Source organism: Haemaphysalis longicornis, unplaced genomic scaffold (assembly GCF_048455015.1).
Source record: "Haemaphysalis longicornis isolate Haplotype H1 unplaced genomic scaffold, Haemaphysalis longicornis Haplotype H1 scaffold_16, whole genome shotgun sequence".
NCBI lineage: Eukaryota > Metazoa > Arthropoda > Arachnida > Ixodida > Ixodidae > Haemaphysalis > Haemaphysalis longicornis.
This window is the reverse complement of record NW_027526266.1, coordinates 16,417,090-16,433,214: the sequence shown is the minus strand read 5'-3', so window position 1 is coordinate 16,433,214 and position 16,125 is coordinate 16,417,090. Positions and strand designations below refer to the sequence as shown.

The 16,125-nt window shown below is 49.2% G+C and overlaps 1 long non-coding RNA gene across 1 annotated transcript in view; it reads left to right on the top strand.

The window, feature by feature from the left end:
- LOC144166129 (uncharacterized) overlaps positions 1-15,632 on the top strand; it is a 29,801-nt gene extending 14,169 nt beyond the window's left edge. The window contains exons 2-3 of the long non-coding RNA XR_013321591.1: positions 12,931-13,051; positions 15,183-15,632. This is a non-coding gene — a long non-coding RNA (uncharacterized LOC144166129). The remainder of the gene's footprint in view (positions 1-12,930; positions 13,052-15,182) is intronic.
- Positions 15,633-16,125: the final 493 nt, after the last annotated feature.

Here is a 16,125-nt window from a genome sequence, read left to right as displayed (position 1 = left end):
TGTCTGTGTACTGCACCTGATGGTCTTTGGAGTATTTTGTGGCTAGATTAACGAACGCGAGCTTCTCTGGGGCCCTTGTTGAAAATCGGCTGCATGTGGCGAGGTATGGGGGCTACCCGGATCTTGCACCGTATGTTCGGCGTGATCGGGTGCATGGCGTTGTTGGAATTGGGGACTCTATCCCTACGAGTTTGAGCACTCTCCTGCCTGGTGGTGTTAGGGACAGTCGGTTGAGTTGCGCAGTGTGCTGGGCTTCAATGTATCCCCAGTTGTAACAGTTTCTTGTTGCTTTTGTACGCAGGCAGTCCCAGTGACGCTTTATACGTCTTGCCTACAAAGGCATCCAATTTGGCCATCCTTAAATCTTGAGGGCCAGGAACGGCAAGGCGTATGTATGCCTGCTGAGGAGTAGCGCTTGTGTGACGCGGCAGGTGCCCTGTTCTTTCAGCCCAAAATTTTTGTTGCTGATGCGACGAATGATGTGGGTGAGTTGGGCTATGGTTGTTTGCAGTTGGGGTAAGAGGGGCGCGCAGGACCCATCGTGGTGGAGTGGGACCCCCAATATTCTTATAGTCTTGACTTGGGGTATGGGTTGACCAGAGATGGCTACTTGTGCGTCGAGCGTCGGGAGAAGTGGGCGACCGCGGGTGCGGGACATTAAGACAAGGGCTGGTTTGGAGGGTTCACAAGTCAGCCCTCTGAACTAGAGGAGAAGATCGTGGTGTCGACTGCTTTCTGTAGGGCATATTGTTGGTGACCGCTGGAGCCTTCGTGGTCCATAGGGTTATATCATCAGCATACAAAGCATGCCCAAGGCGTGGTATGTACTCCAATAGTGAACGGAGTGGAAACAGGGTTATATTTATTATTAGGGGTGAAATTACCGACCCCTTCGGTGCCCGCTTGGCCGGAGTGTTGGAGGTGGGTGGTACATGTGGGCCGAGCCAGAGTGTCGCCGTCCGATTTGTAAAAAACGTTCTGACGAAGTTGTAAGGTTTAGCTCCACAGTAATGTTAACGAGGTTTTCTAGGATGGCTGCGTGAGTGACGTTGTCAAAGACCCCCTTTATATCTAGTGCCAGTACGGTCGTGGGTGTAGTACGGCATAGATAATGTATGAATTACTCTTTTACTTGTATAAGGACACCCTGGGTCGAGAGATTTTGACGAAATCCAAACATGGTGAGGGAAAAGTTCTCGTTGTTCTAGGTAGGCTGTCAAGCGTTGGTGCACTGGGGGCTCGAAAAGTTTTCCAATGCACGAGATCACTGAGATGGGGTGAAAGAATGTTGGGGAAATGGGCATGGTGGGTTTCGGGATGAGGGTAATATCAGAATGTCTCCGCTCTGCCAGCAAGGTTCCCTGGTCTCAATGATGATTGCACAGTTCTAGAAGTGAATCTTGAGAGTCATAGTCCAAGTTTATGAGCGTTCGGTGGGTGATTTCATCTCTACCGGGCGTTGTGTTTCGGGTGAGACGTGCTAATGCTTGCTGGAATTCTGATACTGTGAAATAAGTATCCAGTTTGCTATTGGGCTGTCTCGTTTATTTAGTTGAGAGAGGGTCCATGTGCCGTAGGTTGACCGAAGAGATTGGTTTTGATGGCCTGAAGGAGTTCTCCGGGTGTGAGATCACTGTTTTTGATTAGTCGAAGGATCTTAGTGTTGGTGATGGATCGGGATTCGGTATTGACAATGAGGTGGCGCAGTCTAAGCCACGTGCGTTTGGAACTCACAGTGCCCTTCAACTGGTCACAAAACTAGCGCCAGGTTTGCTGTTGGAGTGTTTTGGCAAAGTCTTGAGATTCTTGGGTATGTTGGGCTATGCGCTTCCTTAATTTCTTGTTATGGCGCTGACGTTGGCATCTCTTGATGAGGCCTTGGCGGGCATCCCAAATGTGGAGGAGATGCGGGTCTACGTCTGCGCTGGTATCAGTGAGGACTTTTTCCTGTGTGTGCTTGCGTACAAGTGTGTTGAGTGCTTCCGTTCATGCCGTAATGTCGTCTCCTATGGGTGTGAGTGAAGTGGGGTCAGCTCTGAATTCTGGCAAGTTGGTGACTCTAGTCTTCCTCTTGTGGGAGAGTGCGCGACCGTAATTGCAACAAACAGTACGTAGTCGCTGCCCAAGGTTACCGGAAGGCAAGTCCACTCAACATTTGGTGTGTTGGTAACAAAATTGAGGTCGGGTGTTGTACCCCGTGCCACACTCATGCCCAGTCTGGTTGGTTGGGTCAAATCGTTGTATAGTACAAAGCCATGATGTTGGGTGGCTTGAAATAAAGCCGTGCCCTTTTTGTGCTTGTGCGTAGCCCCGGCCGTCGTGTGGGGCACTGAAATCTCCCACCAGAAGGAGGGGGTCTTGCTTGGAGATCTTGTGCGCTTCATGAAGCAGGGTGTCGATTTCATTGAGGGATGCGGATGGTGGGCTGTATAGTTCAAGAATGTATATGCTTGGTTGAGAAGGGCGAGTGGGGAGAATTTCTACAAAGGTGTTGGCCACATCTTCAGGAGGATTGTGGGTCTAAGCGGGCCTATTTTTGTTCACCATTACGGCCATTTTGCTTTGGGTGATCTTGCGAGAATGAGACGTAGTTTGGGAGGCCGGGTTCGGGATGTTTACCTCTTGAAGGGCGACAATGTCAGGGAGGTTTTGGAGCACGTAGAGGCCAACTTGGTCTTTCTTTCTCTTGTACAATCTGAGGTCCATTGGCAGAAGTTAATGGTAAGTGCTCGGGCGGAAGTCAATAGGACAGACTAGATGGGGGCCGCGGGGAGAAGCTGCCGTCGTCAAATGGATGCTAATTTGCTTTTCATGATGATGCTAGGGATTGGGTAGTGGCTGATGAGAGGGCGGAGGTAGCCTTTTTCATTTTGACCTGACGTGTACTACGTGCTTCCACTGCGGCGTGTAGGGGAGGGGTTTGCTTCGGACAGGGCTTTTGTTATGGTCTCCAGGAGATTTTTGAAACGCTCATCAAGCTGCTTCGACTCCGGAACGGGAGAAGCGGGATAGCGGAGGAGGTAAGTTTCTTTAGTTTTTTCTGTGAGGGCATCTAGGCGTGTCTAAAATTCTATATGTTGCTCGGAGAACTGGTTTAGGAAGCCTGTTATGTATGTTGTAGAGGTTGCGAGAGAGCCGTTAGAGTGCCGCGTACTGCCACTGGCCAGCTCACGTGGGCGGTAGGTAGTGGGGGATCCGGGACTACAGCAGGAGGTGCCTGCTGCCGCTGCATCTGTTATAGATGGGCCTGGAACTGGGCAGGCTCTTGCTTACGTGCTCGCTTGGGTGGCGGAGTGAAAAGATGCCTTTTGAGGCACTGTTTGCTGGCAGTGGGGTGTGGCTGATCACAGTTTAGACTTTGGGGGACAGGCGTTGTCTGGTGGGGGGCTAGCAGCACCACACCTTAAACAGTTTGTGGATTCGGGTTTGAGGGCACATGTCCCGGCGGTGGCCCAACTCCCCGCACTGTTGGCACACTTGCGCCACCCGCCTGTACGGGCGGCAGCGAATAAGTTCGCACCGCACTTTCACGTAGAAAGGTACTCTGGCTCCATTGAAGGTCAGAAGGGCTGAAGATGTCGGGCCCAGAAGCGTTGCGTTAATTAGGTAAGGCTTATTTGCTGCAGTCAGTTCGAATAGGGCGTCATTGTCGATCTTCGGGCAGGCCGTGGATCACTCCTTGAGAAGTCCCAGGAGGGTGCTCCATGTCGGCAGTGATTTTGAAGCTGCTTTGCGCACAAAACACAATAGCCGCTCTTTCAGTCACCGAATATGTGTAGCCCGTGACATTGAATGGTAAAACGTGACACCGAGAAACTTGTGGGATTTGACATAAGGTAGGGGAATACCTTCTCCGGTGAGTATACAACATCAAATACGCGCCGCATGAATACTTTCGCCGCACACTTCTCTTCGGAAAATATGAGACCACAGCATCAGATATTTTCTCATCTTCAGTATTGCCTTCTGGAGTTTGGCGCGAATGTTTCTACCGTTCCTGACTGAAGCCCAGATACAGATGTCGTCTGCGTAGAGTGAAATGTTAACATCTTTGAGCAGGACTGTTGGGAGGCATATGAGACTCATGCCAAAATGCGTCGGGCTCAATACATGGCCTCGAGGAAGTCCTTGCATAACGAGATGTTTGGCCGCTTCGCCATCACTGGTGGCCATGTAGACGTACCGGTTCTTGCAAGTGGTCACAGTGCCACTGCCATCACTGGTAGCCATGTACACGTACCGGTCTTGCAAGTAGTCCCATAGCCACAGGAACATGCGTCCTCGAAGCCCTATACATATCATATCTCTTCGGATAGCTTCGTGTGTGACGCTGTCGAATATTGCTTTGATGTCAAAGAAGTTTTTTTTTGCCGGGGGAGTATCTCCCACCAAGGAATTGATGTTGTCTACGCTACTACGTCCTCTCCTGAATCGAGACACTTGCAATGAATAAATGTCTCGATTCTCCATGTCCGAAACAAGTCGTTTCAGCACCATCTTTTCCATTTCCTTGCCAAAGAACTTAGTAGTGCAATTGGCCGATCAGAGTTCGTATTCGTTGCCGGTTTGCCTGGTTTGAAAATTGCCACGACTAGGGGGTAATCTTTCGGCGGGCCTCAAGTTGCCCCATCTGCCAGCATTGGTTGTAGAGGGAGAGCAACTGCTGGATATTCTTTGGGCCCAAGTGGCATAAAGCCAAATGCGTAATTCCGTCGACGCCCGGAGATGAAGACAAGTTGAGATTTGCCAACGCCGTGGTAATCTCTTGTATGGTGAAGGGTTCATGTATTAGCGTTGCGTTCGCGGTGCAGTAGCATAATGCGGACACTTCTGAAATTACCTTGTTGCTGAGCGGAGTGGTGATTTTAGTGCAGCATTTCTCGGCAACGCTCACTTCACTGACATCCTTCTGAAAAGCCCATGCTGAGAACGGGTGAAGTGGGCTTGGTGGAGTTCTCAAGGTGCGAAACCTTTGCCAGATACGCGTGAGTAGTTTGCGTGGATTCAGCCGAGAGCAGACCTCACTCCAGCGCTATTCTCCAGCTTGCAATTGGGTCTTTGGACATGTATCTGTGCCCGTCTAGCGTCTCTAATATCATCTAGTAACGCCGTTTTTTATGCTCGCCGCTCTGCTCTCCTGCGAATTGCACGAAGTCGCTCGTACTCTCTGTCTACTGCTGATGCCACCTGGGGGAGCAAACAGCGTCTTTCAGATGCAGCCCTCTTGTTCAAACAGCGTCAGCAAACTTTTCGTGTGTGTGTAACAGTGGCACTGGTGTCCTCCAGAAAATTTCTGAACTTCTCCCAATTTGTGCCGTGTACCCTGAGTTTTTGTGGACCTCCACAGGTTCCCTTGATCATTGTATATGTGGGCAAATGGTCACTTCCAAAGCTGCCTACGCCAGCAAACCACGACGCAGACAACAGCAGGGGTGTCCATATCAGCGTCACATCGAAGGCACTGGATGTTTTTTCACGGACCAATCTGGCGCTGCCGTGTTTAAGACATGCAATCCAACGTTGGTAGCAACGTTTAGATTGCGGTTTCCCCGAGATGATGTGCTTCTGCTGCCCCAAGGCCGGTGATGCACATTGAAGTAACCCGTCTGAACATGAGGTGGTGGCGTGTTGGCCAGAATAGAATGCAAACGCTTGGTGTCAAAGCGCGCTCGAGGAGATATGTAGCTGTTGATGGCTGTGAATTTTATGGCCTTGTGTTGCGCCGTAGCCACGACGTTTTCATTAGAAGAGTACTGGTGTACACTGTCGGCAAGAAATTTGTGGTCATTGCGTGTTAGTAGTAGGACTCTGCTCGGTTCATGTCGTTTGTGGATTCCAAGAGCGAATATCCAGAAATTCTAACCCTGGAGCGCAGGTTAGATTCCAATATGCCGATTATAGGGAGATGGTGCTTGCAGATAAACTGCCAGAGGTCAGATTATCCTGGGTAAAGTCCACATGCATTCCACCGAAGTATGGTCGCCTCATTGCGGATATTTTGTAGGCGCATTGTTGTGCCGGTGCTCAATGCAAGTGTTGTATGATGGAAGCCACGACATCGAGTAATTTTATAATCGCGCCGACCACGGGAGACTTGCAATGAGCAAGAAACTACCACGCAACACTAGCAGCACTTGCCAAGAAGAGCTTGAGGTTTGAGTGGGCAGCTGTTGCTGCTGGCCCGCTTGGTCTCGGCGAGGACCCCTCTAGGCCGGCGAAGCAGGATAATGAACTAGAGGCAGATGATGCGACACTTCACATATATATTCTTTCCCTGTGATTCCAGATGGAACCACATTACGTAAGACAACGAGAAAACGTTCTGAGCACGTATTTTTCTATGAAAACGTTTGCAAACATCAACATTAGCTTTTTATCTACATTCACCTGCAACCATAAACTTGTCAGCAAGTGCCGTTATCTAATACCAGTCGAAGCACATTTTCTTTTGTTTTTATAGCCGTCATCGGAGCAACTTCGGTGGATTTTCGAGGTTGGAAACATTTTTTTTGTTTCTTTCGGGTGATCGTCTTGAGAGGGACCTAATTCACTCCAAAATATCGACTATGTATAGGAGAGAGGCTCAAATGTCTTGAAAACATTGCGAGAATAACTAATATTCCAAATTGACTCATCGGGACCGGCAGGGTTCATTTTGCAAAGCCTGACGCATTCAGTGCGCAGTGGACAACAGCGTCCTTATGGCGTGTTGTTCTCTCCTAAGCAGCTTCAAAGCTGGACTTTCGCACGGCTATATCGTATAAAATGCGCAAATTACCTTTTGACGGGAGACACACCCCCTGCGACACACCCCTCAACGCGCCTCGTGGGATTCGGTGGGCCCGCCGTTGGCGGCTGCGGGTGCCGACAGTGGTCGACACCGCCGCAGCGGCAGAGGCAGCCAACCAAATCCGCAGCATCGCATGCATGCGTCGCTGGGTCGTTTAGGGCAATGTGACTCGTCTCACGCCCAGCGAAGAGGAACTGCGCCTTCACCATTAATGAACGCCGCGTTCTGCCGGGCTCCTTCTGTGAGCGTTGCACGGAACCGAATCGAACGGCTTTGAGGCGTGGTCGGCAATACAGCCAAATCAAAGTTTAACCAAGCGAAACCAGGACTAAATGAGACTAAGCCAAGGTTTTGCTTTGCATACTCACAGATAGCGGAAATAAGCCCCAGCCAGTTTTTTTAGTTATGCGTTTGTGTTTTTCTCCATTTAAAACGTGTTCTTGTGTTTCAGTGCGGTTCTAAGTTTGGAATGTTGTTTCTATGCAGATGGTGGGTGTCAGCATGGCATGTTTTAATTAAGGAGAAAACAAGCGTTCACCAACTGCGCTCCTTATTCCTCAAGGGGCGACGAGTCGGATATAGGTAGATCTGGACACCTCTGATGATGATGATTAAGAGAATGCCACAAAGCTCACGGCTCAACGAAACTGCGCTGTCAAGAAGGCAGCCTAACTGAAATTCGCCTTGATGTAGAAACTGACTACGTCGAAGAGAATGAGAATACCAACAGCGCCCTAGGCGGAACATCTTCTGAACAATCAGCAGTACCTGCTCAACCGGCAACGAAAACTGGAAATAAGCCTGCACAGGAAGCATTGAATTGTAGAAGTGGTGATATGGATGCTGTGCTTGCAGATTTTTGTGAACAATTCGGACCACGATCACACGGTTCTCTGTCTTCATATTAGCACTTTTACAAACTGTCTTGGGACGAGAATGTGTTCAACGCTTCTGGCGAACAAACGTACCTCTACTCTCTGCAGAATCGATGGTAATCAGTAACCACAAATGCGAAAGAAATTGAGGAATTTGTAGGAATTCATGTCACCTCCGGTGTAGGGCAATCACCATCGTACAAGATGTACTGGAGTGAAGCCACACGTTTTGCCACTGTGGCAGATGTGATGACAAGGAATCGGCGTAGAAAACTGAGATCTCTATCTGACGTGAGCGATGATAGTGTGAGGGAGAGAGAGAACGTTATTTGCGAGCCTGCGGTATAGCCAAAACTAGGTGTCGCTACCATCACCGCAGCATAAAACGGCTCGCTATGAAGCACCCTTCAAAGGCATGCGTTATATAAAAGCAGGCTCAAATCGGCGATGCTGCGCCAGAGAGAATTAGAGAGAGAGAGAGAAAGAGTGCTCTACTCAGAGCAGGCACAACTGACGTCGCTCGTTGAGCACGTGTATCCCTCAATACACGTGCTCAACATATACAGCCCCCCGCGCAAGCTAAGCATAACTTTTTACCACGTTTCCTATCAAGCATTTAAATCTGCCCCTCGTGATAGTTGGGGATTTTTACTCCCTGAGCCTTCATTTGGGATACCACTTCGAGCAGGCCAGGGGACGTGAGTTAGCGGAGTTAATATCCACGCTTCGACTTACGCTACTCGTGGACCTGGCACGTCCCCCGTGTATGGAAAACTCGGTAACTCGAGACACGTGTCCTCACCTATCCCTAGTTAGAAAGAGTACCGACGCTACTTGGGAAAACCTGGAAGAGACACTTGGTAGCAATCACTGCCTCCTTAGGATTACCCTCTTGGCGAAGGCTGCTAGAAGATAGTGGGACGAAGCCAAACTAACCAACTGGAATGAATTAAGGTTGCAAGAAGTTCCGCCTGTTCTCCTCACAGACAGCTATACGGAGTGGACAAACCAGATCACCGCCTTAGAAGAGCAAGGCGTTACAACATTAGACCACCGAAAAGAACCCAACTGTTGACAACCATCAGATCCATATATGGGAGGCACGCCGGAGCCTTACTAAAAAATGGAAAAAACAGAAACTTAATCGTAAGCTGCGAGCCCGCATGAGTGATGTACCTGGAAAAGCGGCGGAATACGCTGTCAACTCAGCGATGAAAATTGGATAGAAGGATGCAATTCGGCTGCGAGTCAAATGTGATCAAATGGGACATGGCGCCTTTTTCGTAGTCTCATTGACCCAACTCTGACGAGAGGGGAAACGCAGCGTCAGTTCCCAAGAGCGCTACACGGGTACCAAGGTACGACGACCCAAATTGCGGATACTCTATGTGACCGATATCTCTGCCACACGTAAGACCCCAGTGGACCTAAGTACCAGTACGCACGCAAGCAGAACCCAGACATGGATGCCCCCTTTACACTACAAGACCTTCGGGCAGCTTCAGCTAAGATGCGCCGAGGTACAGACCTGGGAAGAGGCCGTATAACAGTCCTACTATTGGCGAACCTCGCGCACCTGGCCTACGTCCAAATGTTAGATTACATAAATCAAATCTGGGAAGGCCGTCCACTCCCCCAAGAATGGAAGACCTCCATGGTCACTTCTATACTTAAATCAGGAAAAAGTGTAATATTCATATTCTGAGGCCAACTTCGCTCACCTCATGCACGTGTAAGCTCATGAAGGTGACGGTCCGCAATCATCTCTCTCCACACATTAAGTCCACGGGCCTCTTTGCAGACACCATGTTCGGGTTCCGACCACATATGTCAGAACAGGACGTCTTTCTCCAGCTACATCGCAACGTAATTTGTCCAACTACAATGCGACAAAACGATAAAGCCATCCTTTCCCTAGAACTCAAGGAGGCATTTGACAACGTCCGCAACAGGAGCATACTAGGGAACTTAAGCACAACGAATAGTGGTCAGAAAGCCTTCGCATACGTAAGAGATTTCCTCTTCAAACGTCAAGCATTCCTTTCGATTAAAGATGAGGAGTACGGTCCATATTACATGGGTACAAGGGGTACTCCACAAGGAGCGGTCTGGTCGCTGCTACTCCTTAACGTCGCTATGATGCAGCTGCCGCACAAATTAGTTCGGGTAGAGGGCATACACCATGCCCTTTGCGCCGGTGACATAACAATCTGGAGCACAGAAGGCAGCCTTGGGGAAATGGAGGACCGCCTTGAAAGGGCTGCCAGCATTGTTGAAAGCTTTGCTAACGACTGCGGCCTCCAATGTGCAACAACAAAATCAGAACTTTTGCACACTAAACTCAATCCTAAAGACAACACATGGCTGTACATCTCCTTTTTAACAGGTGGTCCTATCAGAGAAGTGGAAGAAATCAGGATTCTCGGTCAACTTATTCACAACGAACTTAGCCCAGAGACCACCATTGCCAAACTGAAGCGAACAGGTTAACAGGTCGGACAGATGATACAAGGCGCATCCAACAAGTGCGGTGGGTTACGGGGCAGGAACGCGCTCCGGCTCGCCCATGCCTTTGTAACTAGTAGAATCCTCTTCTCCGTACCCTACCTACGTACGACCAAACAACACGACAATCGCATTGACGTCATCTTGAAGAAGGCCACCAAGCAAGCCCTTGACCTCCTGGTGGCTACCTCCAACACCAGGTTATCGGCGCTGGGAGTGCTCAATTCGTACCAAGACTTGAAAGAGGCTCATCTCACAAATCAGTACACGCGGTTCGCACAGACGCCGTGGGGGCGCCACTTGCTTGACCGCCTACAAATCAAACACGATTGCACCCCAGAGGAGACGTGCAAACTCTCAGAGTTGTGGCGGCACAGGTTCTGGGTGCATACACTTCGGCGTAACAAGGAAAAGCACACTCACGTTTGCAGGAGGGAAGCACTCGCCAGGACCCTGGAAAGGAGACACGGAAATAGGCGAGGTGTGTCCTACGTTGATGTGGCAGGACCGTCGCCTCTGGGGTTCTTCACTGCCGCTGCAATTCACAGGGACCATCAAGGCGATTGGCTCTCCTACCGGGCTTCTAAGTTCACGCAAGCCGAGGTGATTGCTATAGCGTTCGCCCCCTCGGACCCGATGTCAAGGCCATCAATCACGGTCTCGCACCGAGCCGGTGAAAGTTATTTAGCGGGCACGGCACGACCGTTGGCCTACAGTATTTTAAAATGGGTGGTGTGGTCCGTGGTCTCTGGTGCATCAGGGTCTGAGATGTAACAAGGCCGCGCACGCGGCTGCCCGAGCGCTTACCCACCGGGCGCCTCACCCAAGCTCTCCCGGCTCGGAGATTAGCAAACGACGGCGGTTTAGAGAAATCGTAAAACATTACTGCGATAAACGCCGGCTTTACCCAGCCCCTGAAAATGGTCTGAGAAAGGTCGATGAGCGAATACTGCGGCGCCTGCCGACGAACACATTTATGTGCTCTGTAGTAGCAAAGCATTTCGACCCTAAAACAGATGGGCGGTGTCTGCACTCTGGGGAGATTTACGACACCCTCCACATGGTGTGGGCATGCCAGCGCAACCCTGCGTTATCCCCCAACCCTTCCCCTACCTGACAGGTATCGCAGGCAGACCTGCCTAATTGCTAGGTGCTGGATTCTCAAAGGGCTCTAGCTCAACGGGCGAGAGCGGCCTTTACCATTGGGTTCCCGGAATAGCGACTGCACCTGTGCGGAGTGCCACAGGACCTCTCTTCTATTCGTATCATGAAATAAAGTTTCACTCCACTTCATCCTCCTCCCATAAGAGCACCACTTCAAACACGACCAGTCCAAGACGTGCATCTTGACATGATGGGTCATTGACCTATTCACGCGGACAAAAAATGAAGGTTTAGGCTCTGTGTTACGTCTCACTCGTGCATTCTCTGCCTGAAATGTAAAATGCACTTCCGCCTGAACAAGGACAAAAACGGTTTCAAGGACTTCCACAACAAATAAGCGTACCCCGGACTGTGTGTAGTTGGTAACATATTTCACACCCACTGTGTTTAAATGATTCCACTTGGAATCATACAATAAAATCATAATGCTCGAACGTAGGCTTTTATTTTCTTTTTATTTTTCTAATGTACTAGGTTTATGACGGCTTCAGGTTAGGACTTCAAATTTCTTACGACCATTTTCTGTAAATCGGGACTAAGAGGGTAAATTTAAATGTAAAAAGAGAACAATGAAGGAAAACAAAAAATAAAATATTATTCGGGAGCAGACTATCTTTACTTTTTTTGCTGACAGGGTACGATACCCCCTAAAAGTATTTCGGACTACGCTACTGGTTCCACTTGGTGGCGCGCAAGCAGTGGAACGCGGAATACTTAAATGAAATTGAATTACCTTAACAAATCTCGACCTTGCTTGTCGTAGGACGAGCGAAACGGGAGGGGAAGAGCGTGACAAGGTAACCGGCGAGAGAAAAGAAAAGGGTAAATGTGAGAGAGAGAGAACAAGACTTTATTATCACTATCCGGCGTGTGAGGGAGTGGGTCATGCCGCGCAGGGCTTCGCCACCCCTCTGTCTCGCTAGACCTCTATGTTGCCTGACTCATCATTGGCTACTAGGAGGAGTCTCCGTTCGCCTCTGCCGGGCCAGCGCAGCATCGAGCCGCTGGATAGCTTGGAGTTGCATCGCCTGATGGGGCGACGTGACGCACTGTTCAATGTCCCGTGGAAACGAGTCCCAGGTATTCCCCTGCACGGGAACACCACACCCCCACATCAAGTGGGCTAAGGTAGCCGGTCCGTCCCCGCACAATGTAGAGGCCACAGAAGACTGTCCTTTGTTTAAGGACATTATCAGCGAAGTGAGCAGCGAAGTGGCCAAAATTTTTAAAGAAGCTGGTTCTATCATGCAGAGTTTTCACATATTAGGTGAACATATAGATAAGTCTCACCATGCTGCGTTCTGCATTTCTTTTATTTTATTTTCGTTTTACGAGACTTTCTCTTTATGGCCGAGGCTTAATAAGTTGTACATTCAGCTCAGTATGAGGGCAGTGCAGTTTTGTCGCCATGACATCATCCATGTTTGTGGCAGCTGGGGCCCATCGTTCTTGCACTGCTCGACTTGCGGCCTTAAGAGAAAGCCGAAATAACCTTGGTGCCCAGTATTTTGTTTGCTCCGTATTTATTATTCCTCACACGAATAAGGCCAATTTTGAACCTTCGTTTGTTGTCTTTTCTTCCATCATGCCCTAAAGGCCTGCAGTGGAGGCCGTGTTGAGGAGGTGGAAACTATCGTTGGCATACGAGCCCGCCATGCACTACCGCCCCGTGTACCCGCTGACGCCGATGTCCTAGTTGCCTGCTCGACTGTTCCAAGTAAGTGATCACTTGCATGCTTGGAGCAGCACATCTTCACTCACTACAACATCCCTCCACTGCTGTTGCTGCAATATGCTCGATCTCCTAGCATCCATTTCAGTTGTCCTCATCTGACACACCCTGCACCTCCTGGCCTAGTCAGGCTGGTATCGCGGCTGACCAGGAAATGAGTTTGGAATGCTTTCGTAAACCGACCAAATGAAGCACAAAACATGTACATGGGTTTTAAACCGAAGCTTTCTACGTCTACCAGCGAAAGGTTCTTTTGCGACCGTCGACGTCAACAGAAAACCCCCAGGAACAAACAAAAATAAATTACAGGCACCGCTATAAATGGAACATACAAAGGATAGAGAAACGCAGCCAGAGCTCGTTGTCTTACCAATTGAGCCACGAGCACACGCGGAGACGGCGGAGACAGATGGTGCCCTCACAGAGCACAGTTACGGGTTTCCTGCGTTCTCACTGAATGACACGTTATAGCGACACGCGACCTTTCGCGCGGCTGGGCGCTCCGCCCACGGCGTTTGTAGCGGCCGTGTGCGCGCCAGTGGTTTGTCCATTTCGTCTTCGAAGAGCTTGGACTCGTGTGCAACACCGATACCGAACAACGGACTACCATCCGTGGAACTTGCGTTGACTTAACGCTCACGATGAATTTAACTGCGGTGAAAACGTAGTCTGAATGTGTATCGCACCGATCATAAAGCTGCTCTGAACGTCGTGCTGAAGTGAAATAATAAAGAACCTGTTACACGCGCAGTGCAGCGTGTGAATATTAACGCAAGCAGGTCATATCACCCGTTATAAGTGCTGCATAAAGCATCGCTTCCCAACCGCCTCAACAGGGTGGCACTGTTTTGCGCTGTCTTAAGTGTTAGTAGCTCAGGGACCACCATCCGAGTTTTATTGAGTCCATGTTCTCTACCCTCAGCACAGATGCATCTCTGTAACCGTTTTGAACAGAAACATCTCTGCTGATAATGCCCCAGAACGTCCGAAACCGGGATTGTTAGATCGGCCAGCCTCCCGGTATGAAAGAGACTGCCAAAAAAGAATGCTGGCAACTATGACACCGAGTCATAATCCCCATTGCGTTTACATGCGCACAACAATACAAATACATGTGCTCCTCTGAACGTTATTCAAACTAAAATAGTGACAACTAGCCTACTTATAAGAATTTTGTATGGAACATTTTACTCCTGAGCCCGTCAACATAAGATTTCGATTTCACTTCGGTAGAGCGCTCTAACGGCGCGTCCAACAAACTATGGAAATGTCGGACGTGCCGGAGCTTACCATTAAAATGTTGTTAATTTTTGGTGCGCTTTGCCAAAATTTGAGCTTGCAAAACAATTTAAGTTGCGTCATGCGCGGCGTTGTAATTTACCAGTTTAGGCACGGATCTTCACCAGCTTTCAAGTGCCCAATTTCTTACTCTTGGTACCACACTAAAATTACGCGTTCTGCACTAATATGAATATGTTTACGTGTTCCTAACTATATACAGTACCGTCTCTCATCTGCACTAGCAACCGTGTGTTCGACATAAATCGGTTGCTAGTCCCTTTCACCACTTTATTGCCACACGTGTAGACAGTATGCACCTTCACACAGCAATCAAGCAGGAGGCAATGCGTTCCGTCAATATCGCGTTCCCTTCGGGCAAAGGCTCGGAGCAAATGAATTTGTCTGTATATCATCCAAAAACAGAATAAACCGCGCTCAAGACAGGCAGTATGATGAGGGAAGGTATACATGTATCTGTGTCGCGGATACTGGTTGGAAAGTTTCTAGAGAGACCAAGCGTGCGTGCCCAAAAACTCGCTCTCAACAAGCAGGTGCTGAATCATGGCGAGTAGAACGAGCTAACGCGAGCTCTTCGTGCACAACTGCCCAGAACTGAATGGAAATATTCTCGCGGAGTGTTTGGTTCACTCTGACTAGATCCTTTATAAATGTCTTTTGGAACTCTTTACGGCCACCAGGATATTTCCCAGGAGAACGGTCGCAAGCTGGGCAAGTTGGAACCGTGACATCTTTACAAGGGAAAACTAGTGTCATACGTCTATTGGGCTCGCAATTCTCGCCACTATGCTTCCATGTTTTATACCCCTATGCGCAGGCTACTTTTCCAGAGGAAATGGACTGAGCGGCTCTTTGTTCGTGCAAGCCTTCTGCTGTATGTTGGAAACCAGCACCGGATCCGAGGACTTAATCACCATGTTGATGGAAGTTTATCGTGTTGTGGCGCTCTCCTACGAAGTGTGCAATCGCTCGCAGCATTACACTTACGGCACGAGACAGATGCCTTACGTGACTTCGACCCTCAGCCGTAGCGTGCGCTTCCCGAGGGTACGCCAACATGAAGAGGGGCCCACTCATTTTAGAGACAGTGGTGAGGGATTTCATCTTGTTTAACAAAATACCGAAGCTAATTAAAAATTCCAAGGAGAAACGAAAATGGAAAGCACAACGCAATTGAATACACTACTTGTAAACATGAAAGCGTCTTTTTTTCACAAGTGATTGATACTTACCTGCCCAACATGAAGGAGTGTGATTCTTCAAACATGCGCACAATGCAATAAAAATTGCAACAAATCACGGCCTGTGTATTACTCGCAGACGGGGTCCGCAATGCCATGATCAAGGGAGTATGATTACATTATTGAGCACAGTTCTCTGGGGAGTTTATTAATGCCAACTGCAGTACCGATGGCCCATTTGCTTTCTGAAAGCTCAGTCGCAAAAAACGCACTGGTAGCAAACGTTTTCCAATACTTTTTTTCACAGCGTGGTTTTTCCTTTTACACTGAGAGCTGCGCACTGTACGGCGTGATCCGTTACCTACAGCGTCGAGTTCAAAATCCCTTAATGCCGGAATTCCCCGTCCATATCCCCCAAAACGTTACGCACACGGGCACATGCTGCTCCCCGAGAAATTATTTCAATGTATTAACTTTTTCTGTTAACACATTGTCACGTTGTGGATGGTGAGGGTGTCTTACCCAGCTCAGAGAGATGGGTGCAGGATATCCACTGACGGGTTTAACAAAACACACATT